The sequence below is a fragment of the Staurois parvus genome, unplaced genomic scaffold (genome assembly GCF_062004578.1).
Source record: "Staurois parvus isolate SC_StPar_1 unplaced genomic scaffold, SC_StPar_1.0 ptg000135l, whole genome shotgun sequence".
NCBI lineage: Eukaryota > Metazoa > Chordata > Amphibia > Anura > Ranidae > Staurois > Staurois parvus.
This window is the reverse complement of record NW_028317931.1, coordinates 6,084,042-6,096,566: the sequence shown is the minus strand read 5'-3', so window position 1 is coordinate 6,096,566 and position 12,525 is coordinate 6,084,042.

Below are 12,525 nucleotides of genomic sequence, written 5' to 3'. Positions count from 1 at the left end.
ATGTCATCTGCTGGTGTTGGTCCACTGTGCTTCATTAAGTCCAGGGTCAACGCAGCCGTCTACCAGGAGATTTTGGAGCACTTCATGCTTCCTTCCGCAGACAATCTTTATGGGGATGCTGATTTCATTTTCCAGCAGGACTTGGCACCTGCCCACACTGCCAAAAGCACCAAAAACTGGTTCAATGACCATGGGATTACTGTGCTTGATTGGCCAGCAAACTCGCTTGACTTGAACCCCATAGAGAATCTATGGGGCATTGCCAAGAGAAAGATGAGAGACATGAGACCAAACAATGCAGTAGAGCTGAAGGCTGCTATTGAAGCATCCTGGTCTTCCATAACACCTCAGCAGTGCCACAGGCTGATAGCTTCCATGCCACACCGCATTGAGGCAGTAATTGCTGCAAAAGGGGCCCAAACCAAGTACTGAGTACATATGCATGCTCATACGTTTCAGAGGTCCGATATTGTTCTATGTACAATCTTTATTTTATTGATTGCGTGTAATATTCTAATTTTCTGAGATTGTGGATTTGGGGTTTTCATGAGCTGTAAGCCATAATCATCACAATGACAAATCAGGGCTTGAACTATCTTGCTTTGCATGTAATGAGTCTATCTCATATATTAGTTTCACCTTTTAAGTTGCATTACTGAAATAAATGAACTCTTGCACGATATTCTAATTTTTCGAGTTTCACCTGTATTCGCAAATTAATCAGTTGAGACCCTAAAATGCCGGACGCTGGTATGGCATATGGCAGTGATCAGGACACGGTTATGGTGGTGATCAGGATTTTAGCATGAAGTATGGCGATGATAAGGATGCTGGTATGGCAGTATTCAGGATGCTGGTATGAGGTATGGCGGTGATAAGGATGCTGGTATAGAGTATGGCAGTGATTAGAACGTTGGTATGGGGTATGGTGGTGATCAGGATGCTGGTATGGGGTATGGCAGGAATCAGAACGTTGCTATGGGGTATGGTGGTGTTCAGAACGCTGGTAAGGGTTTTGGCGGTGATCAGAATGCTTGTATGGCATATAGGGTGATCAGAATGCTGGTATGAGTCATTGGAGTGATCAGGATACTGGTATGGGGCATAGTGGTGATCAGGATACTGGTATGGGGCATGGTGGTGATCAGGATGCTGGTATGGGGCATGGTGGTGATCAGGATTCTGGTATGGGGTATGGTGGTGATCAGGATGCTGGTATGGGTCATTGGAGTGATCAGGATGCTGGTATGGAGTATGGCAGTGATCAGGTAACTGGTAGGGCATATGGCAATGATCAGAGTGTTGAATTGGAATATGGAAGTGATCAGGACACTGGTATGGTGGTGATCAGGACATTGGTATGGTGTATGGCGGTCTTTTTGTGCACACTCGGACAGGTGACAAGGGTTGGCTGCATGTTTTATTATGTATATACTGAGGCAGTGATCAGGGACACAGGGGCAGTGATCAGGGACACAGGGGCAGTGATCAGGGACACTGAAGTGGCTGAACCAGCAGTCTATGAGTATACAAGCAGCCTGACAGACTACTGTACACTAACAGACTGCAGGATCGCTTCTCTCTGCTTTCACACTGAGAGCAGAGCATAGCGATTTTTACTTTCACTTTCCATTGTTTACTATGTGAGTGCTGTGATTGGTCACAGCAGTCACATGGTAAAACACCATTTGATTGCCCACAAACAGAGGTAATGTGATTTGCTGTGTGTGGGTGACACACCGATCGTCGGGCTCTGCTGCGCTCTGTGAACCATGCAGGAGCCATCGATGCGGGCTGATGTACATGTATGTTAGCCCCTCATAGGCAAAGCTTCCCGTCTGTCGTCTATGTGCAATGGGCGGACAGGAAGAAGTTAAAATGTTGGGAGTAGTGTTTACTTGTTTAGCTCTGATAACTACAGCACACTTAAGCTGGCCATAGATGGATTGAAATGTTGCCCGTTCAGCAGGGACCAGACTCATTTCAATCCATCACAGGCCATTTTTGCTTGACAGAAGTTGGTCTAACTATTGACTTTTGTCGAATGGGAATTTGGAAACTTTTTCTCAATCAGACAGCTGCAGCCAATCAGCTACAACCAGGGGCAGACTGACCTCGGAACTCGGACTCTGCCCGAGGGCCCGGGGGCAGTAGGGGGCCCCATGAGATGCCTCTGGTACCTTTCATAGGCTTTTTTGGGTGTGATTTGAGTGAAGGTGAGGACACAGGGGCCCCATGATCCCCTATTGCCCGGGGGCCCCATGAGTTGTCAGTCCGCCCCTGGCTACAACCACAGATCACTTCATTATGACAGTGAAGAGTCCCTTACTGTCAGAACACAATGTCCCAGTTGGGAGGATTCCTCTATCCACCTCACTTATGTGAATGGAGGAATCCTTTCGCTTCTTTCAATCAGCACGCTGACTGATTGAAAAACAAAAGAATGCATAGCCTGTGGCCAGCTTTAGGGCAGGTTCATACCTGTGTTACTGTTTGAAGAGCAGCTGACAGGCATTCAGGAGATAATACTGCCGTCGTCTGAGTGCCTGCTTGTTTCTCTTTTTTTTTTGACAGCTGAAGGGGCTCTTTGAATGGAAAAACCGCACCACAACTGTCAGCCTAGTGTTTGGCTCATGATTGCAGTGCAGCCTCATTCACTTGAATCAGTCAATTTCATCAATGGTACTGCCCACCAGGGGGATTATTTTTGCCACTTAATGTGAAATTAAATTGAAAGATATACTCACCTCCTTATTCCAGTGATATAGCGGTTAAATCCCTCGCTGGTCACTGTCATTTTCTCTCCAGCTATTTTCAGGTGTGTGGGACTTCTACCTTCTCATTGGCTGGTGACAGAATGACATCATTCTGCACATGCCTGCAGGAACTGTCATTCCGGCACACTGAGCGGTGCATGTGAAGCTCAGTGTCATTCCGGCACACTGAGCGGTGCATGTGAAGCTCAGTGTCCATTCAATAGAAGGCTGTGTGCAGACAGGTAAGTGTTTGCTGCCTGTTCACAGTTTTTTATAAGTTACCTTTAGTTCCACTTTTATCACAGTGGTTAAAGCCGTAGAAAAATGTTTATGTTTAATTAAGCATGGCATTAGGTTAACAATATACCTCTTGTAAATCCACTCCCATTTCAAATGCCCCACCCCTAATTAAAGTACTGCACATTCACCGCCTATCTTGGTCTACTGGATGAACAGCAAAAAAAGATGTCCCTGGAATTTTTTTGGAAACGTTGGCAACTAAGCAGCTTTTATTCGAGGAGACGCTCTGGGATATTTTAGACCCTGAGAAAGATTGTGTTAGGCAAAAAGGGTTAATTTTAGTGCTGACTGGGATGACCAGCTAAGGCTATAAATCTACACTACTAAGACTGTTCAATGAATCCTTCCGACTGCAAGATCTGCAAAGGGGATCTGTGACTAGCAACAATGACAATTCTTTAGACTAATCCTGTTCTCTGACCTCCACTCTTCTTGACTGGAAACAATACAGAGGGTACAAGATAAATACCTACAGCAGCCTTTCTCAACCTTTTCAACAAAGAGGAACCCTTGAAATAACTTTCCGGGGTCAGGGAACCCCTGGTATAAATTATTACAGTATATCTACATATCATGATATATTAGTGTGCTGGTTTGTGGGAAGAATGCTCCTTACACTTGTGGTCACTGGGAAGGATTCCCCCTTACAGATAGCTAGAAAGATCAATGATGTCAGTGGGATCTGAGAGGCAGAAATTGCTCATTGCTCAAGGAATCCCTAGCAAACTTAGGAGGAACCTTAGGGTTCCATGGAACCCTGGATGAGAAACCCTGACCTACAACAACCTCTTCAGCCCTTAGGCCTTTTTCACATGAGTGGACTGATTGGGTCATTTTTCAAGCAGACCAAACAGCATGGACAGTCTAAAGGCAGCCAGTGATGCAGCAACAGTAGAAAACTAGGCAGCAGAATTAGCCAGCAAGGTGAGCAACTGAGTGGCGTCTATGGCCGCAAGCAGGGATAGCCAGCTGTCAATGTTGGAAGGTGCTAGATAAAGGGGGCGGGGCCCACAAAATGCATAGTGCCCGTCAACACCTACCAAAAGGCTAAGTTCATCTTTGGGAGTAGGTCACACATTTCTAGGGTGTAATGTGTAACATGCTCTAGCACCTCCCCTGGCACCCCTTTCCTCACCTTCACCATGATAGCCAGTGGGGGTCCCTCTCCCCTGCACTCGCTGTCACATTTTCAAATCAGCATGGCTGTGTGGGGCTCTGCCCACACAGTCACATCATTCATTCACAGCAATCTGTGAATGGAAAAACTACAAGTCCTGTCTTCACCACAGCAGATGGTTTGCAGTTCTCAATGAATTCTAACAGCATGGAGGTATGGAGGTACAGGCAAGAAAGCTGGCATAAGTGTCTGCAGGAGCCGGACACTGCACACACAATTTCACAGATTCAATGCTTTGTAGGCTCCCGGGGAAAAAATAATAAATGCACTTTGTTCTGCAAAAATATGTGCATTTTTATTTTTTTCCCCAAAGGTGAACTTAGCCTTGAAAATTCAGAATTAGTTATGCTTTTTTATTATCTTCATACTTGTATCTAATTGTTTATCACGTTGAAAAAGTGCTGTGCTAACAAATACACTACTACAACCATAGCATTCCTTTGCGAGTAGTGACACAACAATCTGAAGAATTTTTTTGCAGACATACTCACGTATATTGCCTCAGGTTTGCATGTCTTAGAATGATTTTCAGCTTATGGGATATCTCTCCAACAGAACAGAGAACAACCTAAAACAGACTCAAGAGATGAATCAGGAGATTATCTACAAATGGTGACCCATAACTCACAGGATATGTAGACTCAGAATTGGTCCGTTGAGCCTGCACTTTTTTATAGATAAATGTGTATGTATCTATGTATATATATATATATATATATATATATACTGTATATATATATATATACTGTATATATATATATATATATATATGTATTGTGTACAGATACAGTTTGTTTTATTTTTTTACTTTTTGATCTGAGTATAGATCTATCATCCTTTTCCTGCAGTACTGGTGGGGCTTCTTGCTGAAATTGCCATTCATATGGTGCTGACCATGTTACTTTATGAGGCTTTAGGCACATAGGTGCAACTGGATCAAAAGTTATATAATAGTTACATAGTTGGTAAGGTTAAATAAACTCAACAGTCCATCCAGCCCAACCTGTGTTAGTGTGTGTGTGTTCATGTCAAAAATCATTGCCTGTATCTCTGTATACTGTGTTCATTAAGATATCTATCCAAGAGTTTTTAAAACAATTAATACTTTTGAGACCAATCAATAAGCTACTATATTATAACTAGAGATGAGCGAATCGAACATGACAAAGTGGAATTCGTTCTGAAGATTTGGAAAAATTCTATTCGCGACGAATCCGAAGATTAGCAAACTTCGGATGCACGAATCGAATTTTCCCAAAAATGGCGGCGACATGTGTGGCGACGGAGAAAATGGACAGAGAAGATGGGGCGGGGATCTCTGGGAAGGCGCGCAGACAAGGCGCGCTGACCCATAATGCATTCATAACATGTGATCGCATTAGCCAATCAGCAGCCAGCCAGCACTGTGTAATGGTGGAGCTATAAATCGCGGCCATCTTAGAATTCTCCATTAGCCTCCGGTGATTCAAGAGAGACAGACCTGTGTGTATTAAGGGACAGAGTTAGGGCCACAGAGACTTTAGGGCCACAGAATCGTTACTCAGGGACACAGAATCGTTACTCAGGGACACAGAATCGTTACTTAGGGCCACAGCTATCAAAGAATCGAAAATTTAAAGTGACATACACCCTTTTTTTTTTTTGGTGGCTGTCGTGCACAGTTGGTGCTGCAGTTTGCCGATTGTGCAAAATAAACTGACTTTCTGCTTCACAACCACTATTGTACGTTCAAAGAGTTAAATCCATTTACACGCCGGCTGGCGGTAATATTTTTTGGGTGATTAGTGCATTCCAGTGACACAAACGTACAGTTTCCAGCCAACGGCAAGCTGCAATTGACCGATTGTGCTAAATAAACTGACTTTCTGCTTCACAACCACTATTGTACGTTCAAAGAGTTAGATCCATTTACACGCCGGGTGGCGGTAATATTTTTTGGGTGATTAGTGCATTCCAGTGACATAAACGTACAGTTTCCAGCCAACGGCAAGCTGCAATTGACCGATTGTGCTAAATAAACTGACTTTCTGCTTCACAACCACTATTGTACGTTCAAAGAGTTAGATCCATTTACACGCCGGGTGGCGGTAATATTTTTTGGGTGATTAGTGCATTCCAGTGACAGAAACGTACAGTTTCCAGCCAACGGCAAGCTGCAATTGACCGATTGTGCTAAATAAACTGACTTTCTGCTTCACAACCACTATTGTACGTTCAAAGAGTTAAATCCATTTACACGCCGGCTGGCGGTAATATTTTTTGGGTGATTAGTGCATTCCAGTGACACAAACGTACAGTTTCCAGCCAACGGCAAGCTGCAATTGACCGATTGTGTACAATAAACTGACTTTCTGCTTCACAACCACTATTGTACGTTCAAAGAGTTAGATCCATTTACACGCCGGGTGGCGGTAATATTTTTTGGGTGATTAGTGCATTCCAGTGACATAAACGTACAGTTTCCAGCCAACGGCAAGCTGCAATTGACCGATTGTGCTAAATAAACTGACTTTCTGCTTCACAACCACTATTGTACGTTCAAAGAGTTAAATCCATATACACGCCGGCTGGCGGTAATATTTTTTGGGTGATTAGTGCATTCCAGTGACATAAACATACAGTTTCCAGCCAACGGCAAGCTGCAATTGACCGATTGTGCTAAATAAACTGACTTTCTGCTTCACAACCACTATTGTACGTTCAAAGAGTTAGATCCATTTACACGCCGGGTGGCGGTAATATTTTTTGGGTGATTAGTGCATTCCAGTGACATAAACGTACAGTTTCCAGCCAACGGCAAGCTGCAATTGACCGATTGTGCTAAATTAACTGACTTTCTGCTTCACAACCACTATTGTACGTTCAAAGAGTTAAATCCATATACACGCCGGCTGGCGGTAATATTTTTTGGGTGATTAGTGCATTCCAGTGACATAAACGTACAGTTTCCAGCCAACGGCAAGCTGCAATTGACCGATTGTGTACAATAAACTGACTTTCTGCTTCACAACCACTATTGTACGTTCAAAGAGTTAGATCCATTTACACGCCGGGTGGCGGTAATATTTTTTGGGTGATTAGTGCATTCCAGTGACATAAACGTACAGTTTCCAGCCAACGGCAAGCTGCAATTGACCGATTGTGCTAAATAAACTGACTTTCTGCTTCACAACCACTATTGTACGTTCAAAGAGTTAAATCCATATACACGCCGGCTGGCGGTAATATTTTTTGGGTGATTAGTGCATTCCAGTGACATAAACGTACAGTTTCCAGCCAACGGCAAGCTGCAATTGACCGATTGTGCTAAATAAACTGACTTTCTGCTTCACAACCACTATTGTACGTTCAAAGAGTTAGATCCATTTACACGCCGGGTGGCGGTAATATTTTTTGGGTGATTAGTGCATTCCAGTGACATAAACGTACAGTTTCCAGCCAACGGCAAGCTGCAATTGACCGATTGTGTACAATAAACTGACTTTCTGCTTCACAACCACTATTGTACGTTCAAAGAGTTAGATCCATTTACACGCCGGGTGGCGGTAATATCTTTTGGGTGATTAGTGCATTCCAGTGACATAAACGTACAGTTTCCAGCCAACGGCAAGCTGCAATTGACCGATTGTGCTAAATTAACTGACTTTCTGCTTCACAACCACTATTGTACGTTCAAAGAGTTAAATCCATATACACGCCGGCTGGCGGTAATATTTTTTGGGTGATTAGTGCATTCCAGTGACATAAACGTACAGTTTCCAGCCAACGGCAAGCTGCAATTGACCGATTGTGCTAAATAAACTGACTTTCTGCTTCACAACCACTATTGTACGTTCAAAGAGTTAAATCCATTTACACGCCGGCTGGCAGTAATATTTTTTGGGTGATTAGTGCATTCCAGTGACAGAAACGTACAGTCTCCAGCCAACGGCAAGCTGCAATTGACCGATTGTGCTAAATAAACTGACTTTCTGCTTCACAACCACTATTGTACGTTCAAAGAGTTAGATCCATTTACACGCCGGGTGGCGGTAATATTTTTTGGGTGATTAGTGCATTCCAGTGACATAAACGTACAGTTTCCAGCCAACGGCAAGCTGCAATTGACCGATTGTGCTAAATAAACTGACTTTCTGCTTCACAACCACTATTGTACGTTCAAAGAGTTAAATCCATATACACGCCGGGTGGCGGTAATATTTTTTGGGTGATTAGTGCATTCCAGTGATATAAACGTACAGTTTCCAGCCAACGGCAAGCTGCAATTGACCGATTGTGCTAAATAAACTGACTTTCTGCTTCACAACCACTATTGTACGTTCAAAGAGTTAGATCCATTTACACGCCGGGTGGCGGTAATATTTTTTGGGTGATTAGTGCATTCCAGTGACATAAACGTACAGTTTCCAGCCAACGGCAAGCTGCAATTGACCGATTGTGTACAATAAACTGACTTTCTGCTTCACAACCACTATTGTACGTTCAAAGAGTTAAATCCATATACACGCCGGCTGGCGGTAATATTTTTTGGGTGATTAGTGCATTCCAGTGACATAAACGTACAGTTTCCAGCCAACGGCAAGCTGCAATTGACCGATTGTGCTAAATAAACTGACTTTCTGCTTCACAACCACTATTGTACGTTCAAAGAGTTAAATCCATTTACACGCCGGCTGGCGGTAATATTTTTTGGGTGATTAGTGCATTCCAGTGACATAAACGTACAGTTTCCAGCCAACGGCAAGCTGCAATTGACCGATTGTGCTAAATAAACTGACTTTCTGCTTCACAACCACTATTGTACGTTCAAAGAGTTAGATCCATTTACACGCCGGGTGGCGGTAATATTTTTTGGGTGATTAGTGCATTCCAGTGACAGAAACGTACAGTTTCCAGCCAACGGCAAGCTGCAATTGACCGATTGTGCTAAATAAACTGACTTTCTGCTTCACAACCACTATTGTACGTTCAAAGAGTTAAATCCATTTACACGCCGGCTGGCGGTAATATTTTTTGGGTGATTAGTGCATTCCAGTGACACAAACGTACAGTTTCCAGCCAACGGCAAGCTGCAATTGACCGATTGTGTACAATAAACTGACTTTCTGCTTCACAACCACTATTGTACGTTCAAAGAGTTAGATCCATTTACACGCCGGGTGGCGGTAATATTTTTTGGGTGATTAGTGCATTCCAGTGACATAAACGTACAGTTTCCAGCCAACGGCAAGCTGCAATTGACCGATTGTGCTAAATAAACTGACTTTCTGCTTCACAACCACTATTGTACGTTCAAAGAGTTAAATCCATATACACGCCGGCTGGCGGTAATATTTTTTGGGTGATTAGTGCATTCCAGTGACATAAACATACAGTTTCCAGCCAACGGCAAGCTGCAATTGACCGATTGTGCTAAATAAACTGACTTTCTGCTTCACAACCACTATTGTACGTTCAAAGAGTTAGATCCATTTACACGCCGGGTGGCGGTAATATTTTTTGGGTGATTAGTGCATTCCAGTGACATAAACGTACAGTTTCCAGCCAACGGCAAGCTGCAATTGACCGATTGTGCTAAATTAACTGACTTTCTGCTTCACAACCACTATTGTACGTTCAAAGAGTTAAATCCATATACACGCCGGCTGGCGGTAATATTTTTTGGGTGATTAGTGCATTCCAGTGACATAAACGTACAGTTTCCAGCCAACGGCAAGCTGCAATTGACCGATTGTGTACAATAAACTGACTTTCTGCTTCACAACCACTATTGTACGTTCAAAGAGTTAGATCCATTTACACGCCGGGTGGCGGTAATATTTTTTGGGTGATTAGTGCATTCCAGTGACATAAACGTACAGTTTCCAGCCAACGGCAAGCTGCAATTGACCGATTGTGCTAAATAAACTGACTTTCTGCTTCACAACCACTATTGTACGTTCAAAGAGTTAAATCCATATACACGCCGGCTGGCGGTAATATTTTTTGGGTGATTAGTGCATTCCAGTGACATAAACGTACAGTTTCCAGCCAACGGCAAGCTGCAATTGACCGATTGTGCTAAATAAACTGACTTTCTGCTTCACAACCACTATTGTACGTTCAAAGAGTTAGATCCATTTACACGCCGGGTGGCGGTAATATTTTTTGGGTGATTAGTGCATTCCAGTGACATAAACGTACAGTTTCCAGCCAACGGCAAGCTGCAATTGACCGATTGTGTACAATAAACTGACTTTCTGCTTCACAACCACTATTGTACGTTCAAAGAGTTAGATCCATTTACACGCCGGGTGGCGGTAATATCTTTTGGGTGATTAGTGCATTCCAGTGACATAAACGTACAGTTTCCAGCCAACGGCAAGCTGCAATTGACCGATTGTGCTAAATTAACTGACTTTCTGCTTCACAACCACTATTGTACGTTCAAAGAGTTAAATCCATATACACGCCGGCTGGCGGTAATATTTTTTGGGTGATTAGTGCATTCCAGTGACATAAACGTACAGTTTCCAGCCAACGGCAAGCTGCAATTGACCGATTGTGCTAAATAAACTGACTTTCTGCTTCACAACCACTATTGTACGTTCAAAGAGTTAAATCCATTTACACGCCGGCTGGCAGTAATATTTTTTGGGTGATTAGTGCATTCCAGTGACAGAAACGTACAGTCTCCAGCCAACGGCAAGCTGCAATTGACCGATTGTGCTAAATAAACTGACTTTCTGCTTCACAACCACTATTGTACGTTCAAAGAGTTAGATCCATTTACACGCCGGGTGGCGGTAATATTTTTTGGGTGATTAGTGCATTCCAGTGACATAAACGTACAGTTTCCAGCCAACGGCAAGCTGCAATTGACCGATTGTGCTAAATAAACTGACTTTCTGCTTCACAACCACTATTGTACGTTCAAAGAGTTAAATCCATATACACGCCGGGTGGCGGTAATATTTTTTGGGTGATTAGTGCATTCCAGTGATATAAACGTACAGTTTCCAGCCAACGGCAAGCTGCAATTGACCGATTGTGCTAAATAAACTGACTTTCTGCTTCACAACCACTATTGTACGTTCAAAGAGTTAGATCCATTTACACGCCGGGTGGCGGTAATATTTTTTGGGTGATTAGTGCATTCCAGTGACATAAACGTACAGTTTCCAGCCAACGGCAAGCTGCAATTGACCGATTGTGTACAATAAACTGACTTTCTGCTTCACAACCACTATTGTACGTTCAAAGAGTTAAATCCATATACACGCCGGCTGGCGGTAATATTTTTTGGGTGATTAGTGCATTCCAGTGACATAAACGTACAGTTTCCAGCCAACGGCAAGCTGCAATTGACCGATTGTGCTAAATAAACTGACTTTCTGCTTCACAACCACTATTGTACGTTCAAAGAGTTAAATCCATTTACACGCCGGCTGGCGGTAATATTTTTTGGGTGATTAGTGCATTCCAGTGATAGAAACGTACAGTCTCCAGCCAACGGCAAGCTGCAATTGACCGATTGTGCTAAATAAACTGACTTTCTGCTTCACAACCACTATTGTACGTTCAAAGAGTTAGATCCATTTAAACGCCGGGTGGCGGTAATATTTTTTGGGTGATTAGTGCATTCCAGTGACATAAACGTACAGTTTCCAGCCAACGGCAAGCTGCAATTGACCGATTGTGCTAAATAAACTGACTTTCTGCTTCACAACCACTATTGTACGTTCAAAGAGTTAAATCCATATACACGCCGGGTGGCGGTAATATTTTTTGGGTGATTAGTGCATTCCAGTGATATAAACGTACAGTTTCCAGCCAACGGCAAGCTGCAATTGACCGATTGTGCTAAATAAACTGACTTTCTGCTTCACAACCACTATTGTACGTTCAAAGAGTTAGATCCATTTACACGCCGGGTGGCGGTAATATTTTTTGGGTGATTAGTGCATTCCAGTGACATAAACGTACAGTTTCCAGCCAACGGCAAGCTGCAATTGACAGATTGTGCTAAATAAACTGACTTTCTGCTTCACAACCACTATTGTACGTTCAAAGAGTTAAATCCATTTACACGCCGGCTGGCGGTAATATTTTTTGGGTGATTAGTGCATTCCAGTGACACAAACGTACAGTTTCCAGCCAACGGCAAGCTGCAATTGACCGATTGTGTACAATAAACTGACTTTCTGCTTCACAACCACTATTGTACGTTCAAAGAGTTAAATCCATATACACGCCGGCTGGCGGTAATATTTTTTGGGTGATTAGTGCATTCCAGTGACATAAACGTACAGT